The sequence below is a fragment of the Mesoplodon mirus genome (genome assembly GCF_964341445.2).
Source record: "Mesoplodon mirus genome assembly, chromosome: 4".
NCBI classification, from domain to species: domain Eukaryota; kingdom Metazoa; phylum Chordata; class Mammalia; order Artiodactyla; family Ziphiidae; genus Mesoplodon; species Mesoplodon mirus.
Window position 1 is genome coordinate 6,978,719 of NC_138979.1, and position 12,148 is coordinate 6,990,866.

Consider the following 12,148-nt stretch of genomic DNA (forward strand, 5'->3'; position numbering starts at 1 on the left):
CTAAATTATTCACTCAGATCATCACTTCAAATTTGTATTATGTACTTGAAGAACATATTTTACTCAGTTATCTATATTTCTTTTTAAATATTTTTGTTTGTTTGTTTGTTTTTTGCGGTACATGGGCCCCTCACTGTTGTGGCCTCTCCCGTTGGGGAGCACAGGCTCCGGACGCGCAGGCCCAGTGGCCATGGCTCACGGGCCCAGCCGCTCCGCGGCATGTGGGATCTTCCCAGACCGGGGCACGAACCCATGTCCCCTCCATCGGCAGGCGGACTCTCAACCACTGCACCACCAGGGAAGCCCCTAAATATTTTTATTGAAGTATAGTTGATTTACAATGTTTCAGGTGTACAGCGAAGTGATTCAGTTATATATTTTTTTTCTTTTTAAGATTCTTTTCCATTATAGGTAATTATAAGAATCAGTTATACACACTGCAAAAATGTTCTAAAGTTATTTAAAGTTATATTTATATCTTTATAATATATACCAAATAAGATATACCAACTATATCTAAAGTTATATTTGGATGTGTTGCCTTACAAATTTATTTTTCTTCATCCACAAAATTCCCTTTTTCTCCATAATAAACTTTTCATCATCAGCAACAATATTTACTGAGCCCCTCTCTGCACACAGCAGCATACCCGACACTTTCATTTTGAATGATAACTGTACAGGTCAACGTGCCATGAAACCTTCAAATTGTCATAAAAATCCCCTTATGCATTGGGTTCTCTTGGTTTGTGTCTCAAAATATTTTCTCTTGATTCTTTTTATCACACACCTTTGAAACACTGGATTTTCCCTAAAGCTTTAGCATGCCTTTAGTCTGGAATCCTTTTTCCACTTCCACAGCTTTTTTAAACAATGAAATAGGGACCACATTAAGAAATACTTAAACTGTCAACACCCTTTAAAACTTTATATCTTCAAAATGGAGTCAGTATTAAATAATCATCAAATCCAAAATATAGAAGTCTCTTCATAATACATCTTTGCAATATCAACATTCCATGAAAATATTTTCAAGATCTCCTACAACTGGGACTTATTTAGATATAGCAATAACTTTCACCTCTTCCCCTAAACTCAGAGAAGTCTATGCATAGTTTCCATGTCTAGACAAAACAGAATAATCATCTTGTTCAATCCCAGATTTTTTTTTTTCACCCTGGACATCATTTGCCAGCAAGATGTGGGAAAGAAACGATTGCAAACTCAGACAAACTATTCTGAAAGTTTCCATCCATCTTTCATTTCACAACAAATGGGTGCAAAGATTGGGCATCTGATTCCCCGGGACGCTCATTTCTAGCCAGCTGCTGATGGAGGTAAGTGTGCTGATGAGTTTTGTAAACCCAGAGTTGAGAAGAATGTGTATAAATATGAATAACTGCATGACCACATTTTAGATAGGACCTCTTTAAAACTCTGATCGGGAAGTTTATAAAACTACAATGATTATCGACCAACCCTTTTGAAAATAAAATAGTTTCAAGCAGTGGGGAGGGGGCGTATTTTCAATGAGGAAAAAGAAAAACTAAGGAAGACGGAATAGACAAAATAAGAGATTTTTGCTTGCCCCTTTTTTTTTTTTTTTTTTTTTTTTTTTGCGGTACACGGGCCTCTCACTGTTGCGGCCTCTCCCATTGCGGGGCACAGGCTCCGGATGCGCAGGCTCAGCGGCCATGGCTCATGGGCCCAGCCGCTCCGCGGCACGTGGGATCCTCCCGGACCGGGGCACGAACCCGTGTCCCCTGCATCGGCAGGCGGACTCTCAACCACTGCGCCACCAGGGAAGCCCCCACTTGCCCTTTTTAAAACAAATTTTATTTTATCCTTTTGTACTACTTGAGTTTCTTTTTTATCATGCACGTGCATGTACCCAGGTAAAAAGGAACCAGAACATTGTTCATCGACCATTTATCTTAACTGTTTTGTTCAAGGGTTAGCAAAACAGAGCACTGGTGTCACCATGGTCAAGGAGAGGGTGCTGCTGGTGCCACCAAGGCCAGCGCTGCCTTGATCGCGAGGTCTAAGCATTTCGTTGGAAACCTCCCCTGGGACACCTTGTTTGTTCCCTCCTGATGTCCCAGGCACCCGACGCCTCACGTGCCTCAGTCTCTGGTCCAGATCTCCTCCTTGCTCTCAGCTGTCAGCAAATCCCTGTTAAGGTGTGCAGTTTTTAACACATGTAAACGTATGTTTCACGCAACGGTGAACTCCAGAGCCCGCTTTAAGGGGCTATACTGAGGGGCGTCCCTGTTGAGGCAGAAGTTCAGACCCCTCCTTGGTCTCCTAGTGTGTGGATCAGAGGCAAAGGCAAAGAGGAGGAGTGAACTGCTACGTGTGTGTCCAAACGTTACAGGGATGGGAGAGTTTCTCAGTGATGATGGACTCTTCATGTAATCAGGCTAGGAATCCAGGCTACCAAAAATAAAGGAAGAATGGAGCTAAGATCCCATCCTGGAGAATGCTCGTGTGGAAGGTGGGCGCAGAAATAAATCACTGCAGCTTCCTGTGATAAATGGCTAAAGTAGAGGCGTGTACAAAACGCCATGGAATCCCCTAAGAGACGATGCCCTTGAAGAATTTTAAACAGGAAAGCTATGTAGTCATAAATACCTCTCTGGCAGCACCATGGAAGGCTGGAAACCAGGAGACCAGAGGGAATGCTCTGACACAGCCCAGACCCGAGCAGCTGAGGACAGGAGGTAACACAGGGGCAGCGGGAGCAGGCAGACAGGGGCCCAATCCTCCCCCCCAGTATGTTATCTCAACAACAGATCAGATAATGTTCATCCTATGTGGAGAAAGAGAGAATGTGTGCCACCCTCTGGTGGATGACCTGCCAAATAGAAGAATTCCTATTGTTATATATGTGTATACAGCAAGTCCCCTACATACAAACAAGTTCCATTCCAAGATCGCGTTCGTAAGTCCAACAAAGTTAGCCTAGGTACCCAACTAACACAAATCAGCTATATACCACTGCTTTTATGCTTGCTTCAGGACCATCCTGGGCTTGAAATAAAGGTACTGTACTACTGTACTCTATACGGTACTGTAAAGTACACAGAAGCACAACCACTTGTAGAGGATGCACGCGCGTGACAATGTACGCCAGACACATGAATTAACTGCCGTGATTGGACGTGCAAATGCATGTTCCCATCTTTGGAAGTTTGCAACTTTAAGGTTCGTATGTAGGGGACTTACTCTATTTGTGTCTTGTTTACCACCATTCTAAAAGATGACTTTGATGAAGATGCTGTTGATCTTCAAGTGTGTAATTGGAAATGCATGAAAAAAAACATTATTTTAACACAACCTTCAATCTGAAGTCTGTGTTCTAGTCTGCGGCCTTAAACATTACAGCGTTCATTTAAAAACCACCATTGTCTGCGGACTTCCCTGGTGGTCCAGTGGTTAAGACTCTGTGCTTCCACTGCAGGGGGCACGGGTTCAACCCCTGGTCGGGGGACTAAGATCCTGCATGCTGCAAGGCGAGGCCAAAAAAATAAATAAAATAAAATAAAAAATAAAAGACACCACAAAACTGAGTGGCTTAAAACCACCATTTCTTAAGAAATAAAATAAATAAAACCACAACTGTCTGGTTTGACCACGTGGTTTTCCCTGCAGCCCCTCACAGTTACTAAGGCACCAGGACGTACTGAAAGGGACTCAGAATCAGGATTTCTTGATTCTACTTCTTGTTCTGCCTCTAACAAGGTATGGGATGTTGAACTGATCAGTTATCCCCTCTATGCCTGGTTTTCCCACCATGAAATGATTCTAGGGGTCCCTCCCAGTTCTAACATGCTGTGTGTCATCTGGTGCATCTCCTCCTTTGCCTGGTGGAAATGGACCCATTCAGTAAGTGTGCCCTTGGTCTCCTAATTTCCCTATACCTCTCAGTCGTGTATAAGATAACTCGCTTACTTGCTAGTGAACCCTTTGTGTTATGGTGCATAATTGTCCAAGAAACTCTTCAATAGTCTAGCTATATACAGCTTTAGAAAGCCCAACATTTAGTCATAAAGAAAGTTAGTTAACACCTCCATCCTGCAAAACACGTTCTCTGTGTGTCCACACATACTTTTATCAGTCTCACAGTATAAAAAACAATTTATTTTAATCCATCAAGCATCTAATTATTTACTCATCAATATTTCACTGAATTGAATTTAAACAAGAATAATAAAAATGATCAAAAATGATTAGTTTTTAAGGGAGATAGGGTGGGGGATTGGGAGAAATAGGTGAAAGGGATTAAGAGATACAAACTTCCAGTTACAAAATAAATGTCATGGAGCTGTAATTAATATACAGCATAAGGAATATAGTCAATAACACTGCAATAATTTTGTATGGTGACAGATGGTTACTGGGCTTGTCGTGGCGATCATGTGGTAATGTATTTGATTGTCAGACCGCTAGGTTGTACACCTGAAGCATACTATTGTATGTACACTATACTTCAATTCTAAAAAAGAAAAAAAAAGATTATTTTTTTAAAGACCGTGACAAACAATGACTCAACTAATGTCCCTACCTCAAAAAATGTACTTACATCTAGGAAAATTTGCCATAATGTGGTAAAAGCAAGAAGGATGCTAGCATTAACACAGCTCCCCTATCCACCACACCGGGCCTTATAAAGGGAATTTGTAGTACATGGCATTATTCCAAAACTCCAACCCAAGGATTAGAAATGTAATAGAGAGCTTTTCCCCTTTTCTATTTGTGTTTGCAGTGATAATCTGAAGTCCTTTAGATGATTAGATGAAGCATGAATATGCCAGATCCCAGTCTAGGCTTATGATCTTTGGATCAAATTAAACCAGAAGGCTCCTCTTTTCTCCTTTATGTTTTATCCAGTTTCTCAGGTTTAGTTCCTCAACTGAGAATTTAAAGAGAAAAGGGGATAAATAAGAAATTAAATTTCAACAATATTATAGACCTGGGTTTTTTTCTCCCCTGTAACATATTATTCACCAGGACTGTGAATTTTAGAGAAAACGTTGTTTCACTTACTTTTCTCTGGGTTTTGGGGAGAGCAATTAGTTTTCACACTGTTTTGCCTTCCCCTAATTCAGCCAAATGGCCTGGAAACATGGAAGGTTATCAGGTTTACTTTTTAGTAATTAAACAGAATAAAAGTGAATTTTTAAGTTTTCTGGACTCCAACCCTGAAAGCCCTGTATGCATAAAAAATAAAATTAGGTTACCAAGTGGAGAAGAAGCTTGGGTTTGCAGGATTCTAAGTATATGAGGAGTTGTTTGGGGCATAGAAGTTATTATTTGGATGCAGTAAATGTTTCAATCTAAGGACACCCCTCCCAGACTGGCATCAAATTTAGGTGTAGAAAGAAGGGAAGAACCACTTACAACATGTACGTGAATAACTGGGAATTGCTCCCTCTCATTGTCTGAAACGTGACCTTAGTCCTTTCAGAGAAGCCAACCTCCTTGGCTGGAAAGAGATCATAAAAGGATGGACTGGAGCACTTTGCAAATTGTGGGACCGAAAAATTGAACATAAATCCCCTCAAAATATGGCATCAGTTTTCAGAAAATATGGAGACAGAAAGAGCAAATTAAACAACCTGGGACGCAGTCAGCAGAATCCAGGTTGTAGGGAACTCTGTAGGACAAGCAGTCCAGTTTTTTGTTTTTAATAAGTAAATATCAAAGGTGGGGGAAAGACACGGGGGAAGGAATCCATAGATTCAAAGACTTTTAAGAGACACACCAACAATTGCATTTTATGCATTTTACTTTGAATCCTGAGTCAAATGAACCACAAAATGTTATGGGACAACTGTGAATATTTGAACCTTGACTGGTTATTTTTGATTAAGGAATGATTAGTTAATTTTTTTAAGTGTGATCATGGTACTGAGGTTGTGTTTAAAAGAAAGAATCCTTATCTTTCACAGTAATATCCTGAGATGATAAAATTGCTTCAAATAATGTGGGGGAGACAGATGGGTATATATGAGTCAAGATGGGCAATGTATTAATAATTGTTAAAACTGAATGACAGGAACATAGAAGTTTATTCTTCTACTCTCTGTATTTTTATATATGCTTGAAATTTTCAATAAGAAAAAAATTTGTTTAAAAGGAGATTGACAAAGAGTGTTAGGGAGGATGAAGAGCAACCAGAGTTTCCACAGGGACGCAGAGCACAGACTCGGTCGCGAAGAGGGAGGGGGTGGGGGAGGGGTGGATGGGGAGTTCGGGGTCGGCAGACGCAGACTATTATATAGAGAATGCATACACAACAAGGTCCTCCTGTAGAGCACCTGGAACTATACTCAATATCCTGTGATAAACCATAATGGAAAAGAATATGAAAAAGAACATATATATATATATATATATATATATACAAATATATAACTGAATCATTTTGCTGTACAGCAGTAATTAGCACAAAATTGTAAATCAACTATACTTCAATAAAATAAATTTTTAAAAAGGAGCAACCAGAGTTTCCAAACAATAGAAACAGGAATTGTTGCCATTAATTTGAAGAGCTATTTGTCAGTTGCAAGTACAGTGGAATGAATCTGTGCACACGGTACCACCCATCGGTCCACTCCTAGGTATTTAGAAAACAAACTCAAGAGAGTCTGAATTACTCTCTAAATGGCTTTTTAACTTCCAGTCTCTTGTCTTCTAATATTTTAAAATCATCAACTCCTATAAGAAATAACACAAACTACATTGAATGAGGGAACATGAAACTAATCTGGCTGCAATGACTGTAGATGCTGCTTTTTTATGTTTTGTGGTTGTTACAAAATATTTAAGGTGCATAAAATATAAAGGTTTATAGGACTCTCTCACACGTAAACAAGAACTCATGTTGTCTGCAATAATTTAGAAATTGGAAGGGATATAAATATGCATCCGCAGAAGAATGGTTTAAGCAAAGTGTGGAGAATTCACTCACTGTGCAAATGTCAAAATGAATAAACTAGGTGTTAACACGGATAGTCTTCCAAAGCATAATGTTGAATGAGAAAATGCAACTTGCAAAAAGACAAGAGGGTAGATGACAAAGACACAAACGGAAAAACTGAAGTCTAAATACCGCTGGGGAAGAGAGCAGCGAATGCCAGGTGGGAATAATACATAGAGTGTTTGAGTCTGCCCATAATCTTTTCTCTCTTTAGCTGAGTGGTAGGTGCGTGTATATATGTTATATTATTATCTCTCCTATTTCGTGTCCCTGAAAATTTAATAATAAGACAAAAGAAAAAATTAAATAAGATGATTCAATTATTTGAGCCCCAGTGATGGGCCTTGCGGTTGGATGCTGCAGGCAGCTTGTTACACATTCGTTCACTCATCCCACAGAGTTTGTCTCATTTCTTACAGTGTCAGTGATATTTTAAAAATCAAAACGCAGGGGACTTCCCTGGTGGAGCGGTGGCCAAGGCAGGGGACACGGGTTCGATCCCTCGTCCGGGAAGATCCCACATGCCACGGAGCAACTAAGCCTGTGCGCCACAACTACTGAGCCTGCACTCTAGAGCCCGCGAGCCATAACTACTGAGCCCACGCACCACAACTACTGAAGCCCGTGTGCCTAGAGCCCTTGCTCTGCAACAAGAGAAGCCACCGCAATGAGAAGCCCACGCACCACAGCAAAGAGTAGCCCCCACTCACCCCAACTAGAGAAAGCCCGTGTGCAGCAACGAAGACCCAACGCAGCCAAAAATAAGTAAATAAATTTATAAGAAATAAATTTTTTAAAAAATCAAAAGGCAGCTTTCTGGAAGTAAGAATTTAATTTGTCAAGAAACACGAATTCTCTGGACCTTGTTGTTTTATGTGTGAAAAGAACAGTAAAGGATTTGTGAGGGGATTCGTCTCCCCACCTAAATTAAGACCTGGAGAGAAAATATTGGCAGAGTCCCTTCAGATTCTCAGATAAAAGGTATCAAAGATAAGTACCCAATGATGAGCAGATGCAAACTAGTATACAGAGAATGGACAAACAGCAAGGTCCTCCTGTAGAGTACAGGGAAATATATTCAATGTCCTGTAATAAACCATAATGGAAAAGAATATGAAAAAGAATGTATGTGTGTGTATATATATATATGAATCACTTTGCTGTGCCATAGAAATTAACACATTGTAAATCAACTAGACGTCAATAAAAAAATTTTTTTAAGATAAATACCCAAGGAACGAATGTTTTCACGATATTTCTATTTACTCGAGGTGCAGAATTTTAAAGGGTTTGGGAAAAAATGAGACTTAGAATCTTGGTATCTGCCTAGAACTAGGTTAAGAAATCTGGGTTTCCCTCCCAACTCCTGTTCCAATTATATTGCGAGTTTTTCATTAGTATCCCAGAAAGTAGATCCGACTAAAAAGACAGTACAGCAGCGCCATCTACTGAGCCCTAGATAATTTAACACAGAAACTTGGGAAATGTCTTAATGCACAGAAAAAGTAGGCTGAAGTCCAGCATAAACACAATGCCTCAGAAAAACTTGTACAATTATCTCATTTTATTTTATTTTATTTATTCTTTAATTAAAATACGAAGGTGGACCATGTAACAAAGCAATACTGTAAAGGTTGTACATCAAATGGTGAGGTTTTGTCTTGTTTCGGGTTTTTTTAACTACCACACTACTGTACTACTACTCATAACAAGACAGCTGTAAATGTATTTTACTTCACACTTGTGTGGCATAAAGGGGGATTAGGGCGTCAGGCAGGCAGACAGCTTTCCAGGGAGGGGAGAGCCCAGGTTAGCAGCCTTTGCCAGGGGCTGTGGTGTAAACTCTCCCACCTGAGCCCATCCCAACAAGGCCCTGCGGAGCTGACAGACTCCGGGAAGCGGCTGCAGTAGCTCAGGCTCCAGGACACGGCTCAGACCTGGCTTTACCACCTCACCTCCTCCCACATTCATTTTTCCATCTCTGAAAAGGATGCTAAGTCATCACTAACATGTTTTTTATGGCGACTTGAGAACAGCAGCATCACTTCTGAAAGCCCTCGGGGAGGAAGGGCAGGGGTGGGGGTTCCCTGCAGCCCCTCCCTCCTCTCCCAAGCCTGAGCCAAGTTGGGGAACATCCTCCTCTCCGCCCGGGGGGCCAACAGAGGATGCTGATGCTGTGGTTTTGTCACTAGTAAGTGTGAGGGAAGGAGTCGTGTTTGAAGTCGGGAAAGAGAACAGGAGTCATCTGGTGAGGAAAATTTAAGTTCTTCCTTGCAAGTCTGTCTTAATCCTTTTATTTACTGAGCTGGTCCCTAGGGATGTCAAAATGCTAAAGCACAGTCCCAGCTGCCCCCCAAGGACGGAAGGGGAATCTGGCCTGGCCACATGTCTCATTGCAAAACTGCGTCTTTCGTGGTTCAGAAAAGGACTGTAAAGAGAGGGGAAACCACAGCAATGATTGCCCAGAGAATTGAGTTGGCACTCAGCTTTATGTCTGGGGCTCCATCTGGACGAGGAGGAAGAGGCAAGAAGAAGGCATGGACTTCGGGTTCTCATAACTTCCCAAGGAAGGTGTGAGCTGTGTGTCTTAGAGACTGAGGGAGGAATCCTTGGAAACGTGGTCTGAAAGCCTTCCAGGTGATTTGAATGCGAAGCCATAGGTGAGACCTAATCTATTTATTCATTCTGCTTTTAATTATTTGGTTGTTTCTACCTTTTGTTGATTATAAATAATGCTGCTATAAATATTGGTATACAAGTATCTACTTGAGTCCATGCTTTCAATTCTTTTGGGTATGTACCCAGAAGTGGAATTGCTGGATCATATGGTAATTCTTATTTAATTTTTTTGAGGAACTGCCATACTGTTCTCCACAACCACGGTACCATTTTACTTTCTCATGAGCAATGCACGGCGTTCCAATTTCTCCACATCTTCACCAACACCTGTTATCCTCCATTTTATTTTTTTATAATAGCCATCCTAGTGGGTGTGAAATGGTATCTCACTGTGGTTTTTATTTGTGTTTCTCTAATGACTAGTGATTTTGAGAATGTTTTTATGTGCTTATTGGCTATGTATACATCTTCTTTGAGAAATATAAGACTTTTGCCCTTTTTTTTTTTTTTTTTTGCGGTACGCGGGCCTCTCACCGCTGTGGCCTCTCCCGTTGCGGAGCACAGGCTCCGGACGCGCAGGCTCAGCGGCCATGGCTCACGGGCCCAGCCGCTCCATGGCATGTGGGATCTTCCCAGACCGGGGCACGAACCCGTGTCCCCTGCATCAGCAGGCGGCCTCTCAACCACTGCGCCACAAGGGAAGCCCATTGTCCCTTTTTTAACCAGGTTGTTTGTTTTGTTGTTGTTAAGTTGTAGGAGTTCTTTATATATTTTGCATATTAATCTCTTATCAGATATGTGATTTGCAAATATTTTCTCCCTCTCCGTGGGTCGTCTTTTCACTCTTTTTATGGTGTCCTTTGACGCACAAAAGGCCATTTTTTGACACATTAACAAAATGTATGTGCACTACAACCAATTCCAAATACATTTCTACTCCATGGGTTTCTTAATTTAATATGCTTTTATCTCAATGCAATATTTTATCAAAATTCATATTTGTATTATCCCCACAGAAATATCTTTAGTGTTGAATGTTTGAAATGAATCTATATAGCATTCACCATCACGTCATACATCTTCCCTTTGATGGAATGAATTTTAAAAGTTTCACTTTGACTCGATGAATTAGAGATGAAAATTCAGCCACTTTTGTAATCTCCTCTTTGAGGCATCAATAGCACCGCTATAAAACTGTTATTTAACCGTTTGAAAAGTTCTTGTCCTGCTCATGCAGCAAACACACTGTCAGCTATCACTCTGCATTTTGTGTCTGCACAAGAAAATGTGAAAGTTAATGAGCAAACTTAATTTGCAATAACCATGTCACCTTAATGAAAAGCCAGGCTTTATGAAATGACATGTAAAGTCCCCCTTTGTGGCTGCTGACATACCTCCTCAAATAACCACTGCTTCAATGTCTGGGCAGACATTTTGTAGGTCCGTTTGTGTCTTCTGGTTCTCATGTGGGCAGTGATATCACTTTGCCCCAGGATGGATAACTGATGTCAACAAATATTTTAGAAAATAATACATATATCAACACCTTCCTTGAGAAACTGAAGCAGTACTTAATTTCTTATTAAATATGCACTACCATTCATTTGAGCTCACTAGAAAATTTTCACTAGAAAATTTATTGTGAACTAAAAAACACATTACCAAATAATGGCATAAATAATGAACAATCGTAGATTTATATCATACAATACATAGTAAAACCACAATAGTAAGAGTGTTTAGACTATTCTTGATTCACTGTTTTCTCCGCCTCTATTCTCTGCACCTAAATTCAAATACATCTAACCTATAATTTGTCAACTTTCCCGCTGACAATACCAGCTGGCAGCTTACTGGCCCCATGCTTCTTTCAGGCCAATGCCTAAGGCTCCTCGAACAATTGGCTGGTATTACACCAAACAGCCAGCAGGGGCAGCAGTGTCAAAAGCTTTCACTACAAGTTAAAACTGGAAATAGCCATTCCTGGGACTTTGTGTCCCAGAAAGTGTCTTATCTCTGGTTGCCTTAAAGATTCAACACTATGTTTCAGAATGAACTCTCTTTAGTGCATATGTGTCCCACACTACTAGGCAAGATCCTGGCAAAAGCTGGAAGAATCAAGCAGAAGTCCACCAAACTTTCCCTGCCTTATTTGAGTACAGCAATTAGTGACAAAATTTTGTTAAAAAATAAAAAAGTACAGGACAAATGCTAAGCTAAAAGCATTCTGAGAAAATATGCGTAAACCAAAACTGTTCACGGAAAACCCGGACATGGTCACCTAGTCACAGGGGATGACCACGTTTCACTTTAGAAGATACTGGTGGTTTCCCAAAACGATTGTTGGAATTTGTATCTCCACCAACAGCATAGGAGACATGAGAGATGCAATGGCTCCACTTCCTCACCAACATATGACACCATTTGCCTTTTTAGTTTTTTTTTTTTTTTTTTTTTTGCGGTACGCGGGCCTCTCACTGCCGCAGCCTCTCCCATTGCGGAGCACAGGCTCCGGACGCGCAGGCTCAGCGGCCATGGCTCTGTGGC